The sequence below is a fragment of the Erinaceus europaeus genome, chromosome 14, assembly GCF_950295315.1.
Source record: "Erinaceus europaeus chromosome 14, mEriEur2.1, whole genome shotgun sequence".
NCBI classification, from domain to species: domain Eukaryota; kingdom Metazoa; phylum Chordata; class Mammalia; order Eulipotyphla; family Erinaceidae; genus Erinaceus; species Erinaceus europaeus.
In genome coordinates, this window is record NC_080175.1 from 95,806,004 (window position 1) to 95,831,112 (window position 25,109).

The 25,109-nt window shown below is 39.6% G+C and overlaps 1 pseudogene; it reads left to right on the plus strand.

Moving 5' to 3' along the window:
* Positions 1–2,330: 2,330 nt before the first annotated feature.
* LOC103123228 (multidrug resistance-associated protein 1-like) overlaps positions 2,331–25,109 on the plus strand; it is an 86,130-nt pseudogene continuing 63,351 nt past the window's right edge.

Below are 25,109 nucleotides of genomic sequence, written 5' to 3' on the forward strand. Positions count from 1 at the left end.
CTTCACCACAGTGTTTTTACATTGGTGCCCTGAATTATTCCCCTTTTTACACAGAATGGAATAAATGAATATAAGCTGTGACCAAAAAACTCACCCTCCTTGAAAGGTGTGCAGATGCAGAGAGGAATGAAACTGAAACTCCATTTCAGCACACAGAAAAGCAGACTCCAAATGGATCAAGGAACTGGATGTTAGACCAGAAACTATCAAATACTTAGAGGAAAACATTGGAAGAACTCTTTTTCATCTAAATTTTATAGGCATCTTCAGTGATACAAATCAAATTTCAAGGGTGACTAAAACAAAAATGAACCAATGGGCCTACATAGGCCAAACTGAAAAGCTTCTCCACAGCAAAAGAAACCACCACCCAAACAAAGAGACCCCTCATGGGAATGGGAGAAGATCTTTACGTGCCATAGATCAGAGAAAAAGCAAATAACCCCAATATATAAATAACTCACCAAACTCAACAACAACAAAATGACTTCTTCCAAAAATGGGGAGAAGGTATGGACAGAATATTCACCAAAGAAGATTTTCAAAAGGCCAAGAGATCTTTTTTAAAAAAAAAAACTGTGTCAAGTCATTGATTGTCAGAGAAATACAAATGAAGACAGTAGAGATACGACTTCACTCCTGTGAGAATGTCTTACATCAGCAAATGTCATACACCAGCAAATGCTGGAGAGGTTGTGGGGACAAAGGAACTGTCCTGCACTGCTGGTGGGAATGTCAATGGGTCCAACCCCTGTGGAGAGCAGTATGAAGAACTCTCTAAAGGCTAGAAGTCCTATGATCCTGTAATTGTTCTTCTGGGATTAACACCCTAAAGAACCAAACATACCTATGCAAACAGATCTGTGTACACCTATGTTCATAGCAGCACAATTTGTAATAGATAAAACCTGCAACAACTCAGGTGTCCAACAGCAGAGTCGCTTCACAAGTGGTGAAGCAGGTCTGCAGGTGTCTATCTTTCTCTCCCCCTGTCTGTCTTCCCCTCCTCTCTCCATTTCTCTCTGTCCTATCCAACACAACAACATCAATAACTACAACAACAAATTAAGGACAGCAAAAGGGAATAAATAAGTATTTTTAAAAAAGGGATGATGAATTCACCTTCTTCTCCTCGGATGAATTTGAATGGAATTTGGATGGAATTTGAAGGAATCGTGTGAAGGATGAATATGAGATGATCCCACTCATAGACAGAAGTTGAGAAATAAAAACAGAAGGGGAAATACAAAGTAGGACTTGAACTGGGTTTGGGTTATTGCAGCAAAGTAAAGAATTCTGGGGGGTAGTTAGTGGTGGGGAAGGGGGAGGTGAGTGTTTTCACATATATACCAACAACTGTATTTACTATAAAAATTAGTCTAACCAATAAAAATTCACCCTCTTAGAAAGTATTTTTAGTTTACATTGTTTACTAACAACATTTATTTTCAGAGGGATATTGTTCATTTATTTATTTTTTGCAAAATATATGGGGTATGGAAATATCTTAACATCCTTCCATTAATAAATACCTTAATAACTTATATAAATTACAAATACATCTATATAAAAGTTGCATTGGACACTGACTGGGTGGGTGAGTGGGCAGTGGTACACCCCGCTAAATGCACATAGTACCATGTGCAAGGATCTGGATTTAACCCCAGCTCCTCACTTACAGCAGGGACAGTTCACAAGCGGTAAAGCCAGTCTGCAGGTGTCTACCTTTCTTTATCCCGCTCCCTCTCCCCCTCCTTTCTTAATTCCTCTCTGCCCTACTGGATCAAAATAAATAAAAGGGAGTGGGGCGGTAGCGCAGTGGGTTAAGCTAACGTGGCGCACAGCGCAAGGACCGGCATAAGGATCCCCGTTCGAGCCCCTGGCTCCCCACCTACAGGGGAGTCGCTTCACAGGCAGAAGCAGGTCTGCAGGTGTCTGTCTTTCTCTCCCCCTCTCTGTCTTCCCTTCCTCTCTCCATTTCTCTCTGTCCTATCCAACAACAACGACATCAATATCAACAACAATAAAACAAGGGCAACAAAAGGGAATAAATATATATTTAAAAATTAATAAAAAATAAAAAGAAAGAAAGCAAATTTAGCTTCTTACAAGTGAATTCTTTAAAAATTAATGTTAGCAGACGTGAGTTATTAGGAAGACAATTTGGGGGGAATATCACTTGATACATCACTAGAGGGCAGTGGTGAGCAGAAAGCCTGGGAAAGTAAATGTTATTAACTGCTTAGAAATGAATAGTGTGATCAAGGAGGAAAAGAAGTCTGAGAAAAAAAAACCAGAAAGAACAAGAGAAAAGAACCAATTAACGTGCCATGAGGCTGGACCTTTGGCTGTTGAACACAACACGCAAAAAAGGACGTAGCATCCAGTTCCTGCTTGTTACTCAGATTACCAACCTGCATCCTGTGTTCACAGCAGGAGCGAAGTAAGTTCTGCTTCAAAGTCCTCTGGCCATGGAGCGCATGGATGCATAGCGAGCTGGAAATCAGGACAGCTCCGAGTTTAGTGTCTGTTAGCAGTGTGTGGGGCAGCAACTGACCCAACAGGAGTGTGACCTCCTCTGTCATAACTGCTAGCACTGTTGGTGAAGCTTTTATCATTTGCCAAGTGACTCTCTCTCTAACATATGCAATAGTGATTGATGGAATTAATGTCTCTGTTCTCTGATACTAACTTCTACTTCCACTAATGAGTAGAACTAATATGTCTATTACTGAATCAAGTTCTTAGGACCTCACTCTTAGGTAACTAAGAAGCAAGCATATTCCCAGGCAAGATTCTATGGAAATTCATGCACTAAAGAGGAGAGCTGAGTGCGTAAGGCAGACAGCACAAATTTGCGGTGAGTCAAGGCTTGATTGCTTTTTATTATTTTTTTTAATATTTACTTATTTATTATTGGATAGAGACAGAAAGAAATTGAGAGGGGAGCAGGAGATAGGGAGGGAGAGAGACAGAGAGACACCTGCAGACCTGCTTCACCACTGGTGAAGCTTCCCCCCTGCAGGTGGGGACCAGGGGCTTGAACCCGTGTCCTTGCACATTGTAATGTGCGCACTCAACCAGGTTCACCACCACCAGGCCCCAGGGCATTATTGTTTGAAAGGACAGTTAACACAGATGGTGTGTGAGTCCATGTTCACTTTCGGTCCAAAACAAGCAGTTGCTCTCAGCTCTGGCCTGCTTTGACTGTATCATATATGAGCCGTTGCTGGCTTTCTATATAACTGTTACTATAACAGCACTGTCACACCGTGTCTTCATGGTGTTTCCACACTACAGGAGCAGAGTTGAGTAGTTTTGTTAAAATGTTTAAGGTCCTTATGATTGTTGATTCTAATGGTTTAAGTCACCTTGGTCAGCCCAAGAGAATCATCAGGGCAACAGTACTCTGACTGGTTTTATTATATTGAATCTGAATTCAACACTTAACCAACTGGAGATCCCTGTGTCAAGAAATCAACTGCAGGAGCTGGTTGATGGTGCACTTGGATGAGTTGCACATGTTAGAATGAGCAAGGATGCGGGTTCGAGTCCCCGGTCCTCACCTTGGGGGGAGGCGTTAAAAGCTTTGTGAGCAGCAAAGTAGGGCTGCAGGTGTCTCTTTTTCTCTCTCCCTATCTCCTCCTACCCTCTCAATTTCTAACTGTCTCTATCTAGTAAATAATGATAATAAAAAATAAAAAGAAATAAAGACTTTCTACTCCGTAAGGGAAGTTAGTTAGAAGTCTATATGAAATCCAAGTGCTGCCTGCTAGTTTACCCAAGCCTGATGTGCAGAGATTGTTATCTGAAATGCCCAGCAGATGGGGCCCAAATAACATGAACAATTGGCTCCATATCTATTGACTCGTCCAAACCTTGATTGCATTCTCAGGGCTGTGGATAAATTAAGACAGCATTTGCAGCTGCTCACGCTAACTTGGCAGACCTCTGTCTCTGAAAAGAAATTGAAAGTAATTGCTTAATTTACTTTTGATGCAGAAAGAGTGAAGGTCAAACCAGTATCTTACAACATGTTATAGGCATATATATATTATGGAATCATAACATATTCTTGAAGTATCAAAAAGACTTGATATTATAAGGGCAATACTTGCTAATCATGTGTCATACTTTTAATTGAGAAATCATGTTTATTATCTAGTTTTTTGTTTGTTTGTTTTTAGAGATAGAGAGGCAGAGAGAGAGAGAGAGGTTCCACTTCATCAAAGCTTTTTTCAATGCTTTGGGAGGGGGTTTGGCTGAACCTGGGTCTTGTACATGACAAAGTAGTGTACTATTCAAGTGAGCTGTTTTGCGAGCCCTTTTTTGTTTGTTGTTGTTTTCCTATACAATACAGGTTTATTACATTATATTTTTTAGTGATTTAATAATTATTGTGGGATAAGAGGGGTACAATTCCTACCACCGGAGTACCTCATCCCCATTCCCTCCACTGGAAGCTTTCCTATTCTTTATCCCTCTGGGAGCATGGACCCAGGATGATTGTGGGATGCAGAAGGTGGAAGGTCTGGCTTCTGTAATTGCTTTTCCACTTGACAAGGGCATTGCCAGGTCGATTCATAACCCCAGTCTGTTTCTGTCTTCCCTAGTGGGGCAGGGATCTGGGGAGGGGAGGTTCCAGGACACATTGGTGAGGTTGTCTGCCCAGGGAAGTCAGGATGGAGTCATCTACAACTTGGTGGTTGAAAAGTATTAAGATATAAAGTAGAACTGTTTAATAATCAGGAAACAAAAGGTAGGAATATAATTGATGAGAAGAACAATTGTTAAACTGCACTAGATCATCTATAGAAATCCTCCATCAACTGAAACACAGGCTATTATAAAGAGTTTCAATCATAATTTACAAAGTTGTAGATAAACAAAAGTACTGACTAAGCAAAGTTAGAAAGCTTTAAAAAAATTAATTGTTTCAGTCAAAATGGTTCAGAACTTGGGCTCTCAAGAGAACTACTTATAATTTAGAAAGATTTTTCTGAGGCTTACTTTCTGTACCTTAGTTTACTCAACTATAAAATGAGAATAACTATAAAACTGTCATAGACTTATTCTGAAATAGTATCAGTAAAAATAAATACTAAAAGCATTCCTATAATGTCAGGGCTGCTAAGTAAAGTGGATACCAGTAATGATTCTTTTAAATATTTATATTTATTCATCTTGTATACATATATAAATTATTAAAATGTTACTACATAATTTGGATCATTAATTTAGAATAAATTTTCCTCGTTTTTCTTATTTAAAGATTTTGTGAAAGTCAACTCTAGAGAATACAATGTTACCTTCTACTTAAAAGGCATGACACTTGATATAGTTAATTAAATTAGAATGGATTTCAATTAAATCAGCATTTAAAACATCAATATTGACTTTTATACTTTTATAAATGTCATATTTTGACTTGATGTAATGATACAATTTTTAAAAATATTTATTTATTCCCTTTTGTTACCCTTGTTGTTGTTTTTTATTGTTGTAGTTATTATTGTTGCTATTGATGTCATTGTTGTTGGATAGGACAGAGAGAAATGAGAGAAGAAGTGAAGACAGACAGGGGGAGAGAAAGACAGACACCTGCAGACCTGCTTCACCGCCTGTCAAGTGACTCCCCTGCAGGTGGGGGTGGGGGCTCAAACCAGGATCCTTGTGCTGTCCTTGTGCTTCCTGCCACATGCGCTTAACCCGCTGCACTACCGCCCAACTCTCAATATTTACAATTTTTATTTTAAATTAAAATATTTTTGTAAATTTATACCCCAAAGTAATAGACATGTGGAACACACACCCTCTATGTTATAAATAAGACAACAATATATGATCATTCTGTACTTATAATCTGACACGGATTTTATTCTACTTACAAACATTTTTTTCAAGCCAACTTTAATAAGAACACCAGGACAGTCCTTTCTATCAACGATCTAATTTATGGAGATAGATGTACCTTAACAGATGAGATTTGAGGTCTTCATGTTGGAAGAAGCTAGGAAGTCTATTTTAGGTATATTCTTTTTTTTTAAATTTTTTATTTAAGAAAGGATTAATGAACAAAAACATTAAGGTAGGAGGGGTACAACTCCACACAGTTCCCACCACCCAATCAATCTCCATAACCCACCCCCTCCCATGATAGCTTTCCCATTCTCTAGCCCTCTGGGAGCATGGACCCAGAGTCGTTGAGGGTTGCAGAAGGTAGAAGGTCTGGCTTCTGTAATTGCTTCCCCGCTGAACATGGGCATTGACTGGTTGGTCCATACTCCCAGTCTGCCTCTCTCTTTCCCTAGTAAGGTGTGTCTCTGGGGAAGCTGAGCTCCAGGACACATTGGTGGGGTCTTCGATCCAGGGAAGCCTGGCCAGCATCCTGGTGGCATCTGGAACCTGGTGATTGAAAAGAGAGTTAACATACGAAGCCAAACAATTTGTTGAGCAATCATGGATCCCAAGCTTGGAATAGTGGAGAGGAAGTGTTAGGGAGGTACTCACTGCAAACTCTAGTGTACTTCTGCTTTCAGGTATATATTTTGCAGTAGCTTATGGATACGTGTGTGTTGGGTAGTATGTCACCTCTCCCTGGCTTCTGCTTAACCATATGTTTATATAGGGATTTACTGATCCAAAGCTTTGGTCTATTTACATAAATCACTTTTACATTTACATAAAGCACTCCCTCCAGGGCATTGGTGGTTCAGTGATAGGATTCTCGCCTGTTCCGCCCCCTCCTTGTCACACTCTGATTTTCACCAGTCACTTTTCTCTCCACCCTCTCTATATCACATCCTGTTTCCACCCTACTTGGAGAGTATAAGAACAGCTGCTCTTCTGATTAAAGACACTTGGAAATTGCTTTCTGGCTCCAAGAATTCCAGAGTGTACCTCCTGCAGAAGTTAGTGCGGCACGAGTTCCTGATCCCTCTCCCACGCAGCAGCCTAGATCGGCTCTAGTTGAGTTCTCTCCAAGCCAGAGAGCACTAGCTCGGGAAGAAGTACCCTCAGGCTATCTCGGCATCTGGCACCCGGAACAGGGACACGTAAGCAGCAGATTTACAAGAAGACATCTTAGATAAGTACACACCTTTGGGGTATCTGCAATATTGTGTTAAGGCACTGTGATTTCTTTTTTTCTTTCTTATTGTTTTCCTGAGATCTCTCCACCATGGAAAATCTTTTCCAAATTCTGCATTCTTTTTCCAGTATACAATTTTTATATATCTGGGACATTTTTCTCGGGGCTTTACCTTATATCCTGTTGATCATCATAGCAGCTTTTAAGGGATATATAGGGCAACCTCTCAGAAGGCTTAAGGACCTAGAGGCTGAGGTCCAAGAGATAAAGGAAGTGATCATAGAACTTAACCAGCACCTTAAAAACAAGAAGAAGCAAAGGCCTGTCGTGATCTTGAACCTCCTGCTGCCTCCACGGCTGCTTCTTCACCCACCCCTGTTTTGACAGACACATGTCCGAATTCTCCTGTAGCCTCCAAAACCACTTCTTCAGCCACTTGTCCAGAAGCTTCCACTTCGGTGACTCCTCCTACCGCTACACACTTATCAGAGCAAGTCCACACATTTCCGGTCAATGTTGCCCCCAATAGACAAAAACCTCAGGCCTGGTATCCATATTCCGCCACAGACCTGAAGGAACTACGCCAGGCTATCAAGGATGACGGTATTCATGCCCCATGGACCAGGTCCATTTTACAAGGCCTGCTTCAGAACCTTAATACCCCCCAAGATTGGAGGGATGTGACTCGTGCTACGCTCCCAGGCCCCCTCTTCCTGCAATGGGAGGCATTCTTTCGCGACGAATGTTTACAACAATCGCGGAAAAATATTCAAAATCAGCCAGAGGGTAATTTTGATGCATTGTTTGGAACAGGCCAATTAGAAACAGGGATTCAACAGGCGGAAGCCAAGTTTCCACCGGGGTATTTTGATCAAGTACGCTTGTGTGCATTAAAAGCATGAGAGCGACTAACACCACCCATGGGAGCAGCCTCAGCCCCCATTCTCTCCCTGCAACAAGAACCTGATGAATCCCTCGATAAATTCATTGCCAGGGTCCAGTCGAGTTTGGAAAGGAAGATTTATGATCCTGACGCTCGTTTTCTCCTTCTGCGATCCATAGTCTGGGATGGAATGCTTCCACATTTTCGACAGGCCTGTATCACTCTTAAAAACAAACACCCAGATACTTGGATTCTAGCTACACAGGATCTCAGATCAAGCTCTTTTCAAGGACCTATGTTACAGGCCTATGCAGCTACCTTGCATAAGCAAAAAGGGGCTTGCTTTCAGTGTGGTCGCCAAGGGCATTGGCGTAACCAATGTCCAGAAAATAGACCGCGACCCCGCCTCCAGTCAGGGCGACCCCACCTCCAGTCAGGGCAACCCCGCCTCCAGACAGGGAACCAGAGACCACGAATGCCTTGTCCCAGATGCCAGAAAGGATTTCACTGGAGGAGAGATTGTTGGTCTACCGCTCAGCATAGGGTTTTTACTTTGGTGCCCTGCTTACAATTTGGTCAGGTCCTGCTTTTAGTTTCCCTTTCAGATCTTCTTAGTCAACTTCTGTAGATGAGTGGGATCATCCCATACTCATCTTTATCTTTCTGACTTAGTTCACTTAACATAATTCCTTCTAGCTCTGTCCAAGATGGGTCAGAGAAGGTGGGTTCATTGTTCCTGATAGCTGCATAGTATTCTATTGTGTATATATACCATAGCTTTCTCAGTCACTCATCTGTTGTTGGGCACCTGGGTTGCTTCCAGGTTTTAGCTATTATGAATTGTGCTGCTATGAACATAGGAGTACACACCTCTTTTTGGTTGGGTGTTATGGAGTCCTTGGGGTATAACCCCAGGAGAGGAATTACTGGATCATATGGAAGGTCCATGTCTAGCCTTCTGAGGGTTTTCCAGACTGCTCTCCACAGAGCCTGTACCAATTTACATTCCCACCAGCAATGTAAAAGGGTTCCTCTGTCCCCACATCCTCTCCAGCATTTGTTGCTGTTGTCCTTTTTGATGTATGCCATTCTTACAGGAGTGAGGTGGTAGCTTAGTGTTGTCTTAATTTGCATTTCTCTGATAATCAGTGACCTAGAGCAGGTTTTCATATGTTTGTTAGCCTTTTGGATCTCCTCTGAGGTGAATGTTTTGTTCATATCCTCTGCCCATTTTTGGATGGGGTCATTTGCTTTTTTGGTGCTAAGTTTGCTGAGCTCTTTATATATTTTGGTGATTAGTTTCTTGTCTGATGTCTGCCATGTGAAGATCTTCTCCCATTCTATGAGGGGTCTCTCTGTTTGGGTGATAGTTTCTTTGGCTGTGCAGAAGCTTTTCAATTTGATGTAGTCCCATTGGTTTGTTTCTGCTTTAGTCTTCCTTGCAGTTGGGTTTGATTCATCAAAGATGTCCTTGAGGTGTATGTGGGAAAGTGTTTTACCAATGTTTTCCTCTAAGTATTTGATTGTTTCTGGTCTGAAATCTAGGTCTTTGATCCATTTGGAGTTGATTTTTTTTTCTGGTGAGATAAAGTGGTTCAATTTCATTCTTCTGCATATTTCAACCCAGTTTTTCCAGCACCATTTATTGAAGAGTGCCTCCTTTTTCCATTTAATCCTTTGGGCCCCCTTATCAAATATTAGATGCCCATAGGTGTTGGGATTTACTTCTGGGCTTTCAATTCTGTTCCACTGGTCTGTGTGCCTATTTTTGTTCCAGTACCATGCTGTTTTGATGATGATGGCTTTATAATATAGTTTAAGGTCTGGGAGTGTGATGTCTCCATTTCTGTTTCTTTTCCTCAAGATGGTTTTGGCAATTCTAGGTGTTTTCAGGTTCCAGATAAATGATTGTAGTGTTTGTTCTATTCTCTTAAAGAAGCTTGGTGGAACTTTGATGGGTATTGCATTAAATTTGTATATGGCTCTGGGGAGAATATTCATTTTGATATTTATTCTTCCAATCCATGAGCATAGGATATCTTTCCATTTCTTGGTATCAGTTTCTATTTCCTTGAGTAGCGACTCATAGTTTTCAGCATACAAGTCTTTCACTTCTTTGATCAACTTTATTCCTAGGTATTTGATTGATTTTGCTGAAACAGTAAATGGGAGTGATTTCTGGATGTCTTCTTCTTCAGATTTAGTGTTTGCATACAGAAATGCCACTGATTTTTGTACATTGATTTTATAGCCTGATACCTTGCTATATTGCCTAATAACTTCCAGTAATTTTCTACTGGATTCTTTAGGTCTTTCTATGTATACTATCATATCATCTGCAAATAGTGAGAGCTTGACTTCTTCCCTTCCAATCTGTATTCCTTTGATTTCTTTCTCTTGCCTGATTGCTATGGCAAGAACTTCCAATACTATGTTGAAGAGTAACGGTGACAGTGAACAGCCCTGTCTAGTCCCTGATCTGAGGGGGAATGTTTTAAGCTTCTGTCCATTGAGTATGATGTTGGCTGTAGGTTTGCTATATATAGACTACACTATCTTGAGGAAGTTCCCATCTATTCCCATTTTTTGTAGAGTTTTGAGCATGAACAGGTGTTGGATTTTGTCAAAGGCTTTCTCTGCATCTGTTGAGATAATCATGTGGTTTTTGGCTTTGCTTTTATTGATATGGTGAATGACATTGATTGACTTACGGATGTTGAACCAGCCTTGCATTCCTGGGATGAATCCCACTTGGTCACGATGAACAATCTTTTTGATGTGTTGCTGTATCCGGTTGGCCAAGATCTTGTTTAATATTTTGGCATCTATGTTCATCAGAGATATTGGTCTGTAGTTTTCCTTTTTTGTTCTGTCCCTATCAGCTTTTAGTATCAGGGTCATGTTGACTTCATAAAAGGTGGAAGGGAGTATTCCTGTTTCTTCAATCTTATGGAATAGCTTAAGAAGTATGGGTATTAACTGTTTCCTGAAAGTTTTGTAGAATTCGTTTGTGAAGCCATCTGGTCCAGGACTTTTGTTGTTGGGGAGATTCTTAATAACGGTTTCAATTTCTTTGTCTGTGATTGGTGCATTTAGATTTTGTAGTTCTTCTTGGTTCAGTTTTGGAAGTGCATAGGTTTCTAGGAATTGTTCCATTTCTTCCAGATTCTCTAGCTTGGTGGCATATAGTTCTTTATAGAAGTTTCGCAGGATTCTCTGGATTTCTGTGGTGTCAGTTGTGATATCTCCTGCATCGTTTACAATTCTATTGATTTGAGTCTTCTCTCTTTTTTGTTTGGTGAGTCTGGCTAGGGGTTTGTCAATTTTGTTTAATCTTTCAAAGAACCAACATTTGGCTTCATTGATCTTTTGTATGGTTCTTTTATTTTTGATGTTATTTCTGCTCGAACTTTAGTGATTTCTGTCCTTCTGGTTGCTTTAGGGTTCCTTTGTTCCTCTTCCTCTAAGTCCTTGGGGTGTGCAGTAAAGTTGTTCATTTGAGCTTCTTCTTGGTGTTTAATATGTGATTGTATGGCTATAAGTTTCCCTCTCAGTACTGCTTTAGCTGTGTCCCAAATATTTTGATAGGTTGTGTCTTCATTTTCATTAGTTTCCAGGAACATTTGAATTTCCTGCTTGAGTGAGTCTCTGACCCAGTGGTTCTCAAGGAGCATGTTGTTTAGTTTCCAAATTCTGTGTCTTTTAATAATTTTCCGTTTGTTGTTAAATGTATTTTAGGTATATTCTAAGGGACTCATGACTTTCTAAGTTTTGCCTGGACCTAATAGCTAACATGTAGGTAGGCTTCTAGAAAGATGGTGTCAGAGTTGGAAATAGGACTAGAAAGCTGGGTCAGGGCAGAGAGTAGCTCCCCAGTATGGAAAAAAAAAAATATATATATATATATATATATATATATATATATATATATATATATATACCATCAACTGTAAACCCCATCGATAGAACCTAGCGCCCATGTCTGTCCACACTTAGCATGAGAGCCTGTACAAATTCTGCATCCCTGTTGGTCTGAACTCACATTCTGTGCTCACAGCTTGGAACATTCTAGGCTATACTCATTTCAGGACCCATCTTCTCTGATTGGCAATGATGGTGACTCAGTCTCTCTTCCAAGAGTGGGGCAGTTTCTGCTGTGATTGTTCCACATGAGGGCAAGGTCCTGTAGAAGCCAGAAGAGGGTTTATGATGTTATTCCAGATGTGTGCTCAACCAGGTGTACCACCACCCCACCTGGAGAATTCATCTCACTTTTACCAAGAAGGAAAAGAGGACAGAATGGCACGAATTCCTCTTTATTTAATTATATTTTATTATAATATGTAAAAGGTAGCTGAGCTAATTACTATATGAGTAAGTAATCACATATACATTCATATGAATATAAAGTCTACAATTTTCTATGGCAATTATACATAAAGTGTTTATAATAATTTATGATATGTTTTGAAATAGAGAGATTTGTCTAATGGTTCTTTCATTATCACATTTACTACAACCCATAGAGCCAACTGGAGAAATGTTTCATAATTGGGTGAAGTAATCATTTATAAATAAATGGTGTCCAAAACAAAAGAATGTGTATTATCAGTACACATTCACGTTGCCAAAAAATTCAGTATAGTCATTAATTTTTGTAAAGTTTCCTGAGTAATTCTCAGTAATTCACTTCAATAAAAATAAGTAGATAAAAATACTTTCTCACAAAGAGGTTTTTGTGGTAGGAAAACATTTAAGTAATCTAAATATCTGAAGAAGGGACCTTGCTTCACAAATTAAATCTTGAAACATTATTAGGACAATAAAATATTAGGTTGTTATTTTTTGAAATGACCATTATAAAGATATTGTAGCAAAGAAAAATTATGGTGAAGTAATAAAAAGAGAATCATAAATGTCATTCTTATAAAATATTAGTTAAAAATAGTAATGGTCTTTATAAAGAAAACAAGAACAAAGAATTTGTTCCACCTTTTTTTAATTTTATTTATTTATTTTCCCTTTTGTTGTCCATGTTGTTTATCATTGTTGTTACTATTATTATTGTTATTGCTGTCATTGTTGTTGGATAGGACAGAGAGAAATGGAGAGAGGAGGGGAAGACAGAGAGGGGGAGAGAAAGACAGACACCTACAGACCTGCTTCACCACCTGTGGAGCGACTCCCCTGCAGGTGGGAAACCAGGGGCTCGAACCAGGATCCTTACTCGGGTCCTTGCGCATTGCGCCACTTGCGCCTAACCCGCTGCGCTACCACCTGACTCCCAGAATTTGCTCCATCTTTTGTGCCATTACCATCTCGGAAGGGATGGAGTTTAGGTGATACTTTTTGCTTTTATTTTTTAATATTTATTTATTTATTCCCTTTTGTTGTTGCCCTTGTTTTATTGTTCTAGTTATTGTTGATGTCGTCGTTGTTGGATAGGACAAAGAGAAATGGAGAGAGGAGGGGAAGACAGAGAGAGGGAGAGAAAGATAGACACCTGCAGACCTGCTTCACCACCTGTGAAGCGACTCCCATGTAGGTGGGGAGCCGGGGGCTCGAACCGGGATCCTCACGCCGGTCCTTGTGCTTTGCGCCACCTGCACTTAACCCGCTGTGCTACCACCTGACTCCCTTTGCTTTGTTTTAAACTCTGTTTTTTTCAGTCCATAAAATTAGGAGATCCTACATTTAGGTAATTTGCTTAATACACTCATGAGCATAATCTTCATTTACTAATATGAGCAGCAGTATATTTGACACATAAATTTACAGTAATGTGAGTTTTCATTAAATTGTTTCAGCTGTTATACAGAGATAAATTGGCATATGCAATACTATGTACTTTCACTTTCTCTTTTCATTTTTTCCAAATAAAGTTTCTTTGGTTCTTAAACTAATTCCGAATTAATAATTGGTCACTGACTAGGGGAGAATCTAGATCTAAATATTTGTAGAAATATACCATGATTAAGGCTCAATGACATTGAAGAATATGAAGCTTTCATAACTTCACTCTGTGTCATTTTAAAAGCCAATTAATGAAGCTTTTCCTTCGATAGCTCATTCTTAGCCTTCCATCCATCTTGTTAATGTTAATGGGAAGATAATGACTATATTCTTGTACCATAACCACCACCTTCTCCTTAATACTCTGAGATTGATGGTGATGTGAAGTAACAGAATATTGGCCCAGGAGAGCATTAGGAAAAGAGGCAGAAATTGTAAATGTCTTACTGTGACCTCTTTTCCTAGCTTTAAAAAGCAAATCATTTGTATGTATTCCCAGGAAGCTAGAGAACATGACCATTGGCCTGGGGAGGTAGCATGGTGGTCATGCAGAAGACTCATGTCTGAGTCTCTGAATTCTCAGGTTCAATTTAGTACATTATCATAACCCAAAATTGAACTAAAAAAAAATTAACAGGCAGGTGATGCTGTACCTGGTTGAGAACATACATTAACAAGTGTTGTTTACATTACCAGGGTTCAAACCCTTCCTCCCTTACCTGCAGGAGAAAGCTTCACAAGCCGTGAAACAGGACTGCAGATGTCTCTGTCTATGCCCCCACCCCTCTCAATTTTTTTCTTTTTTTTCATTCAATTCATTCCTTTTTTTTTTTTTGCTTAATTTTTATTTATAAAAAGGAAATACTGACAAAAATCATAGGATAAGAGGGGTACAACTCCACACAATTCCTACCACCAGAACTCCGTATCCCATCCCCTCCCCTGATAGCTTTCCTATTCTTTATCCCTCTGGGAGCATGGACCCAGGGTCATTGTGGGATGCAGAAGGTGGGAGGTCTGGCTTCTGTAATTGCTTCCCCGCTGAACATGGGTGTTGACAGGTGGATCCACACTCCCAGCCTGTCTCTCTCTTTCCCTAGTGGGGCAGAGTTCTGGGGATAGTGCATATAAAAATTGAATGAAAGTAGGGCTCCAGGACAATTTGGTGTCACAGGAAGTCTGGGTGGCATCATACAAAGCCAAAAAACTAATAATCATGAACCTATAGGCTGGAATAGTGCAGATGAAGAGTTAGGGGGTCCTCCACTTTCTAGATAGCTAGTAGGTCTATTTTTTTTTATATATTCCAAAGGGCCTGTGGCTCCGGGGTTATCACTGGGGCTCTTTCCCTGAACTGTGAATCCACTGCTCATGACGGCCATCTTTCTTACATTGTTATTTTTGCTGCTGTTGTTGTTATTGGATAGGACTTGAGAGAAACTGAGGGAGGAGGGGTAGGTAGAGAGGGTGAGAAAGACAGACACCTGCAGCCCTGCTTCACCACTTAGAAAGTAACCACCCCCCTTGCAGGTGGGGAGCTGGGGTGCTCAAACCAGGATTTGGGGGTAAGTCTGTGCTTTGCACTATGTGCACTCAACCCGGTGTGCTACTGCCTGTACTCTGAAAATGATATTTTTAAAGAGAAGTTTCTTTGGCAAGTCTTTTACCCTGACAAATAAATTGTAGAACAAGGTGTTTTTTTTTAATCTACAAATGTGCTTTTGTACCTACAGAACTCTTCTAGTCTCTAGACAGATGTTTTACTATGTTACTGCTGTCTACTTAACGGAAATAAATACAATCCAACAAAATCATTTAATACATTCTGAAATATCTTTGCACACAGATCCAACTTTCATGAATCTCTCCTCACACTGGGATTGTTGGAATTCTCTTTGGTCACCCATGTTGTCCTCTGTGCCACCAGGAACTGAAATGAGGTTGATGTTCTAAAACGTGCAGACTGTTGTCCACTATTTCCTCCAAACTTATAATACCCATCCTGCAAGTTTGTATGCCAAGGTTGCCTTGAATATTATCAAAGTCTAAATTCTTTGCTCTTTTTCCACTTCAGATATTTCCATAAGGACCCCTTTTCAGGTCAGTTCTTTCCTAACTGGCCATTCCCTTCACCCTTGCTTCACCATTTTCTCCACAATACTCATTTCCACCTCACATCAAAACATTTCAATGTCTACACGTTTATTGTCTGTTTTGCTAGGCAAGATATTTACCCAACCCCCTCCCCATTTTTTTAACCTAACAGCTAACTAGCAAAGTATCTAAAGTGTCTTTCTCTCTCCTTTTTTTATGTTAGACTCAATCTGATATGAAATAAATAAAATGATATCTTAAGTAAATTGGCACATCTAAGTAAATATTTTTCTGAATGTATAAATGACTAATGCATGAAAAGAGGCTAATGTGACTAATAATCAGGGAAGAACAAATCAAAACCACACCTTTAGTAGAAGAATTACTATCTAAAGACTAGAAAGGTAACACATTTTTGGTGGGGATGTAGAGAAAAGGAAGCCATTGTACATTGTCGCTGGGATTGTATATTGGTATGACACTGTGAGAACAGTACTGAAGGTCCCCAGAAAATTAAAAAATTGAACAATCATATGACCCAACAATTCCACTCCTGAATCTAACAGAATGAACACTACCCCCCAAATATACCTGCACATGCATGTCCATAGCAACTTTAATTGTATTTGCCAAGATACAGAAGTCATCTAAGTGATCATTGATATAAAAATCATTAAGGTGAAATCTTCTCATTTCTGAAAATATGCACAAACTTTGAGAGCATTATTCAAAATGAAATTAGTCACACAGAAAACAACAACAACAACAATAAAAAAACCCCAAAAACCAAATACCATCTTATCTCACTTACATGTGGAGTTAAAAAAAAAACTCAATAGAAATAGAAATAGGGAGTCGGGCTGTAGCGCAGCGGGTTAAGCGCAGGTGGCGCAAAGCACAAGGACCGGCATAAGGATCCCGGTTCGAACCCCGGCTCCCCACCTGCAGGGGAGTCGCTTCACAGGCGGTGAAGCAGGTCTGCAGGTGTCTGTCTTTCTCTCCTCCTCTCTGTCTTCCCCTCCTCTCTCCATTTCTCTCTGTCCTATCCAACAACGACGACAACAACAATAATAACTACAACAATGAAAAAAAAAAAAAACAAGGGCAACAAAAGGGAATAAATAAATAAAATAAAAATTAAAAAAAAATTAAAAAAAAAAAGAAATAGAAATAAACCGGTAATTGCAAGAAATGGGATGTGAGTGGAGGTTAAGAAAAATGAATGAATGGGGTAAATAACAGAGCTGGCAAATGACTTTGCTACTCGTATTAATAACTCCATTTACTATCAGCCATATTATTTAAGGTGGTGTGGAGGGATTACAAATTGGCAATTGCCAGATCTGTCAGACCTTCGGAGGTCTAAATTTCACAGAAAAGAACCTATGTGTACTTGATAGAATACAACAAGATATTTTTGACTTTAAAAAAAAGAATGAATTCTCTCATTGCAAACACTTGCCCATTATACACGTGATATAGCTCATTATTGTGATTGGTGTGGAAGTTAGAAAGAAATGTAGCTAAGCTTTCTGCTCCAGGAAGAAAAGGTAATCATGTTTAGTAGACAGTATTGCTATCAACCCTAAGCGACATATCTCCATGTGTATTTCCTACAAGTCCTCTTTCGGTCCAGTAAAAGAAAGCTCAGTTCAACTTAAACAGGCAGAACATTGTTGCTGATATCAACAGATTGCTGGCCTTCTCAAGGCATATTTGAAACTGAGGTCAGGAGACTGAGCTTGAATACATCTCATAAAGGCTTGTACTTGGGAGTACCGTGCAGTAGGTTAAGCGCACGTGGCACAAAGCACAAGAACCTGCATAAGAATCCCACTGGGAGCCCCCGGCTCCCCACTTGCAGGGGAGTCACTTCACAAGCAGTGAAGCAGGTCTGCAGGTGTCTATCTTTCTCTCCCCCTCTCCATCTTCCCTTCCTCTCTTCATTTCTCTCTGTCCTATCCAACAACAACGTCAATCATAACTACAACAATAAAACAACAAAGGCAACAAAAGGGAATAAATATATAATAAATATTTTTTAAAAAGGCTTGTACTCCAAGGGATATTAGGACGCCCAGTTCCCTCTGTCTTCACTTCTAATCTAAATGGCCTGTATGACATTCTTGCAGGTGGTACTCTACATTCTGAGGACCTTTCTAAAATAGTTTATAGACATTCTTTGTCTTAAAGACTATTTTTACTTTCTTTAAATTTTGTTTGATATATTTATGTAATAGATAGAGACAGTAAGAAGTTGAGAGGGAAGGGGGATATGTAGGTGAGTGACAGAGACGCCTATAGCACTGCTTCCCTGCTCATGAAGCTTCCTTCCGCTGGTAGGGACTGAGGACTTGAACCCCAGTTCTTATGCATTATCAGATGTGCACTTAACACCATCACCCAGCTTCCAGACATTATGCTGAATAAGTCAATCCCTTCTCTTCCTCTTCTTCTTCTTCTTTTTTTTTTTTTCCGTGTTGCTATGTCAGCAAGAAGGTAGATTAAGACAGTTATGCCTACACATCTCTGCTGCTTCACATTTCTGGCTGTCAACCTTAGGCGGATTCTTAACATTTAGATTCTGAGAGCTCTAGTGATAATACACACTTCAGTGTTTACTAAGTACCTGCAACTTGACAGGTTCTGTGGCTAACATTTTTACACGGTTTCTAATTTAGCACTTCAGATGCTCTCTCAGGTTAAATTTAGGTCAAGGAAACTGAAGTTCAGAAACAAGAAGCTAAGCAAATTACTTAGTATCACAAAACTAGCAAAAGCAAACTGAAATTTCAACCACTGCTGATGGCCTCCTTCTATTATGTCTATACTGTCATTTGGCAAGATGTGTGCTTTGGAAACATTTGTTGCAGAATTAAGTACCTATTTAAAAGAACACTGCTTTAGTGAGGAAATATGCCTCACTGACATTTAATTTTCTCTACTTTCAAGTGCACGGCATGTTTGCTGTAGAAAATAGTGTGAATATATAATGAAAATGGTTCTTCATATGAATATGCAATAGGACCATTACTGACATCTGTTTGTTTGCAAATGCTAATAATCTCATATTTAAAAAAAAATGATTTAGAGGCCAGACAATGGCACACCTGGTACAGTGCACTGTATGCAAGGACCTGGGTTCAAGTCCCGTGGTCCCCACATGCAAGGGTGAGGGAGTTTCACAAGTGATAGAGCACCTGTAAGTCTCTCTCTCTCTTTCTCTCTCCTTCTTTCTCTACCCCACCCCCATTTCTCTCTTTCTTTACCTACAAAGAAAAACTGGCCATTAGTATTGAACACGAAAAAGAATGAGGGAAATTCTAAGTTCAAAGAACTCCAGAATCTCTGATTTAAGAGAATTGTACAGATAGCCCTTGAAGGAAGATTCCCCTTAGCACTGATTATGGGTGATATCAGCCTACCTTTGTTTACAAGTTTCCCTCTTTCTCCCTTTCTTTCTTCCTTCTTTCATTCCTTCCTTCCTTTATTCATTCATCCCTTTCTCTCTTTTTTCATCTTTCTTTCCTTCCCTGTTTTTTGTTTTGTTTTGTTTTGTTTTTAATTTTAAATCAGAGCAATACTCAGCTCAGTTTCATTTTGGTGTGTGGATTGAACTGGGACCTCAGAGCCTCAAGCATGAAAGACTTCTGCATGACAACTATGCTATTCCTGCCAACTAGTTAGACAGTTAATCATCATCATCATCATTTGTGCAGAATATGCTCAAGTCTTATTATTCCAAGTTCTTTACTTATCACATGACACACCACAGGCTAGTGAAGAATGCAGTACTATTACTTCTGTTTTTATAGATGGGGACTTCCTGGTAAATGATGGATCGATGCTGGAATCCAGCATCTTATGGTACGGTTGAGTACTTAATCACATTTGAGTCCCAGTAAGTAGTGTTATTTGCAGAGAACTAAACACCTTGAAGCAATCAGGAACAATGAGTGAATGTTGCCTCACTTCACACAGGTAGCTGACTTACAAATAATGTTCAGTTAGTAATTATGAGAGGAGTGTAGACATCGTATTGCATTGAATTGCATTCACAGCAAATTAAAATTCATATACATTTGAGAAACAATTAGTATAATACCATTTTCAAAGATCCAGAAGCATTTCAGCTACTATTTGAAAGCTAGATTGGGAAGATACTTATTGGTTGATCTAAATAAATATCTTTTAGTAGTGAGAAAAATAAATTGAAAAATGAATTAAATGGGAAAGATAAAGATAAAATAAACACGCCCCTGTACAAAATGTAATAGTGAGCGTTATACTGAATGGTAATGTTGATTCAATTTTTAATATCATGATTAAGTAGAATAAGAAAAATAATATGCAATTTTTTTAAATAATGCATTTTTAAATCTTTACTTATTCCTGTAGGGAAAGGGGAGGTAGTAGGAGGGAGTGAGGGAGAGAGAGAGAGAGAGAGAGAAACACCTGAAACATTATCCTACCACTTGAAGCTTCTGGGACTAGAAGCTTGAATCCTGGGTCTCTAAGCAGTGTAGTGTGTTCTCAATCAGGTGAGTCGTTCTGTGGCCCATAACATGCAGTCTCCCCTCAGCCATTGTGACAATCATATGCCCAACTAACTAGGTAGGTCTGGTTTTCTAACATTACTAATCAACATCAGAGACTCTGACTTATTTATAAAAATCACAACAACAACAACAGATAATCCCACAATACCAGGAAGAGCAAAAACCCCTATCAATCATCTTTCCAGTGAAGTTGCGAATAGTTATCATGAAGTTTCTCTGAGTTGGTATTTTCAGGAATTGTGTCTCTGGAGTACAGAGTATTCTAAGCTAGAAATGCAGTCAAGAAAAAGGCCCAGGATTCTTAGGATGAAGGCACAATCACTCCTTTATCAACCTGAATATCACTTAATAATCCTTGTCCTTCCCCCTAAAGGAAATAGTTATTAATCCATTCTCTTTGTGTGTCTCTAATTTCTAGCTATCCTCTCTTCAGACTCCCTGAAGGAACAGTTTAAGTATGAATATAAAACCCTCACTGCCCTACAAATGTAGGAATCTACAATACATCCTCTACATCTTTCTCCCTACCCTTTTGTTATTAAAGTTAGTTTTTTCTTTTCCTGACTTAAGAAATAGTGTCTAGGTTATTTGTTTATTTCAATACGAACCCATCAGGCTGAGTGATCCTCAAGCACCCCATTATCAGCAACATAAAAAAAAATAGTATGACAGGAAATAGGCTCCCTTTATTAGTAAATTCACATTTCCTTTTATTCTACTTCTTCATGCTGTTCTTTATGCTGGAAAAGGAAGTAATTTATTTCATGACTCAGTCAAAATGAATATTTAGCAAGTCAGAATGTTAACTTTGCTGTAAGCTTTTGTTTATGTCAGAGGCATTTCATTGAATACTTTTTGCTCCCAGCGTAAATCTGAGCATGGTAGGTTTTTCTCTAAGCATTGAAACAGTAACAGCTCTAATTTATTTCTTTAAGAATCCTCATATCTTTAGGTGGGGGAGATAGTGTAATGGTGATGCAAACAGACTATCATGCCTGAGGCTTTAAAGTCCCAGGTTGAATCCCCAGAACCACCATAAACCAGAGCTGAGCAGTGCTCTGGTGTCTTTCTGTATGTCTCTCTCTCTCTCTCAAAAATAAAATAAATAAAATATTTTAAAATCCCCCATATCTACGTTTTTATCAGCACAGTCTTGTACCTCTTTCAGAATGAAGAAACTTGACCTATCATCAGTGCAATGGGCTGGGAGGTATGAGTTGGGGGAGTGGGGAGCTCACTGACATTTTCTCCTCCATCTTTTTTGTGCATATGTCCCACCACTGTATTTCACCTGCACCTCTTGCCCTTTCTAATGTCTACCTAGTTCATTGGGATTCTCCTCGTTTTTCACTGATTAAGAGCTAGATAATTTTGTAGAACTGAATATCTGTAGAACTTTGTCTGCTCCTGTTACTAAAATCAGTTCTTCCAAGGAGAACTAATTCTAAGTGGAGAAAGACAAATGTTAAGTTTATATCCTGAGCTGTTTTTCTAATGGTTATATTTATTTATTTATTTATTTATTTATTCCCTTTTGTTGCCCTTGTTGTTTTATTGTTGTAGTTATTGATATCGTCATTGTTGGATAGGACAGAGAGAAATGGAGAGAGGAGGGAAAGACTGAGGGGGAGAAAAAGACAGACACACCTGCAGACCTGCTTCACCACCTGTGAAGTGACTCCCCTGCAGGTAGGGAGCTGGGGGCTCAAACCAGGATCCTTTTGCAGGTCCTTGCACTTTGTGGCACCTGCGCTTAACCCACTGAGCTACCACCCTGTTTTGTTTTGTTTTGTTAAAGCCATATCTTCCTGATTTCCTCCTCTATGGCACAGGTTCAAAATCTTTTCTTTCCTTGTATTATATTTTTAAAAAAGTAAAAGAGAAAGAAAAAAACAAAGAGAGAAAGAGAGAAAGAAAGAAAAAGAAGGAGAGGAAGAAAGAGAAGAAGAAAAAAAAGGAGAAGAAAAAGAACCAAGCACTATCTATACAAGACCTTGTCATTTCCACATGGGATCTCTGGAGTGATTAACTTGATAATCTGTGGGGAAAAAATTCTGCAGACTGAAGCTGATGACTAGAAATATGTCTCCAAATGGTACATGAGTTGCTGGAAAATTCTGAAAGAATTGTCAAGTGAGTTTCTAAGTTCTGAGCTGTGACCTCAATTCTTCCCAGAAAAAAAAAAAAAAAAAGATCTCTACAATGTTCTTTTGGCAGATCACCAGATGAACATGGACTAAAGAGAAGACAGTCAGATACATGGTGTGCTAATCAATCTGTTTTATTTTAATTCTACAGGGTGTCACTTAGTCTTATCCGTACAGAAAAGTTGTCTGGTGGGGAGGGGATGGGATATGGAGTCCTGGTGGTAGAAACTGTGTGGAGTTGTACCCCTTTTATCCTATAGTTTTTGTCAGTTTTTCCTTTTTTTATAAATAAAATTTTTTTTAAAAAAGCTGTCTGGGTCTTCAGTTTGACCTAGTCTGTGGGCAAGCAAAAACTCCCACTAGACATCATCTTTAGACTCCTTTCTCCAAGAAGTTAGACTTATCTTGTCCTCAATCATTACTTCTTTCCTTCTCCAACCACCATTACTTTCAAGAAGCAGACATAATGGTACTGAAGCAATATCTGTCCTTCTAAAATATCACATTGCCTCCTCCTTATCAGCATTACTTATTGATCATGCTATCTCTCCTGCTAGGTAAGTGGTCACCAGTATTTAGGATCTCTCAAGTTACTCCCTTTGCTGTAACTTCAGGTCCTAAGTATACCGAAACACAGTATTTAATCAGAATAGGCGCTGGGTAGTGGTGAACCTGGTTGAGCACACATATTACAGTGCTCAAGGACCTAGGTTCAAGCTCCCACCTGTAGGGGAGAAAGCTTCACGCGTGGTGAACCAGCACTGCTACTGTCTCTGTCACCTATCCAGTTATCTATCTACCTATCTATCACCTCTTTTCTCTCAACTTCTCTCTATCTTCTATCTCAAATAAATAAGTTCTTAACAATGTAACGGGAGCAGTGACAGATCTCATGGGTTAGCAGAACTTCCTCAAAGTAATGTGTTACACACCACAGCCTTGTTTATACAAAGTTCATGTTTTGATAATATTTACTTAAAAATCAAATGACATCCTTTTTCTAATCCCTCGTATGTCATGCATCATACTTGGTTTACTGTTAGTCCTAATTACTACAATTTTACTTATTATCTCCCTTTATAATTAATTTGAAGAAATACAATTTAAACCTAATAATACACTTTTTTTTTTGCTTTCTACTACCAAAAGCAACAAGTCTTTTATTGTTAAAGCCATAGTAATAAGTTCATACTGAAAAATTCTGACAATTATTATCCTTAACAATTTTCTGGGGGCCAGGTGGTGGCATACCTGGTTGAGGGCATAAGGACTTGGGTTCAAGCCCCCAGTCCCCACAGGCAGAGGGAAAGCTTTGCGAGTAGTGAAGCAGTGTTGTAGGTGTCTGTCTGTCTCCTTCCCTCCCTCCCCTTCATTATCGATTTCTGGCTGTCTGACAAATAAATAAAGATAATTAAAAAAAAAAAGTAGGGGGGTCGGGCAGTAGCACAGCGGGTTAAGTGCACGTGGCACAAAGAGCAAAGACCGGCAGGAAGGTTTGAGAACTGTATAGAGTCATGTGCAAATCCCCAACTGGTCAAAGCCCCTGGACTCTACAGCAGGCTCCTCCTCTGCTTCCTCTTTCTCTCCTCCCCTCTTCCTCCCCTTCCCTCCCCCTCCCTTGACAGCCTTCCTGCCTCCTTCCAGCCAGGAACCAGCTCCTGGGACAGCTGCCTCCCTGTGTACCCTCCCATGTGCCCTGAGCATTTCCAAGAGTCCCCTGCCAGGAAAGGTGACATTTCACTCCTCTGCGTGAGAGCTGCAGAGGATGTTTCCCAGAGCTTTTCTGTCCCTGAAATGTGACCTAAAGTTTTAGAAACAGACACTCGCTAGAGGAAAGAGTGACCTTGACTTGACCGGGTAAGTGACTCTAAATAGAAACAAATATTTGAGAAGAAATTGATGATCACTGAAGGGACAGAAGTTGGGAAGAAATTCTGCAACCGCAAGGTCCAGACTAGTTAAGAACCACAGGAAAGATGCGCTACTAAGTCACATTGTGTCAAGTGACAGGGTGTTGGGAACTGAGATCAGAGTGAAATCCAGGAACTGTGGGCACTTGGCTGTGCCTTACTCTGCCCCATGAGAACATATGTTTTTCTTTTTCTTTTTTCACAATGGAAGTCATGTGCTGAACAGCAGTTGTAGCTGGAAGTGAACCTTGCAATTGTGTATAAGGACCAAGTTCTCTAATGAAAGCAGCATTCATTTATATGATTCACATTTCTTTTCTCTTTCTTTCCTTTCCTTTTAACTTTTTCCTTTCCTCCACTTCCCCCTCCTCCCCTCCCCTCCCCTCCCCTCCCCTCCCCTCCCCTTCCCTTCCTTTCCCTTCCATTCCATTCTATTCCATTCACTTTTCTTTTCTTGACACCAGCGTTATCGTTGGGGTTCAGTGTCTGCACTATAAATCCCTTACTCCTGGCAGCCATTTTCTCCCCATTTTTTTTTCTTTCTCTTTTTACTTAACAAGACAGAGAGAAATTGAGAGGGAAAAGGAGATAGAAAGAGAGAGAAAGATAGACACTTGTAGACTTGCTTCACCA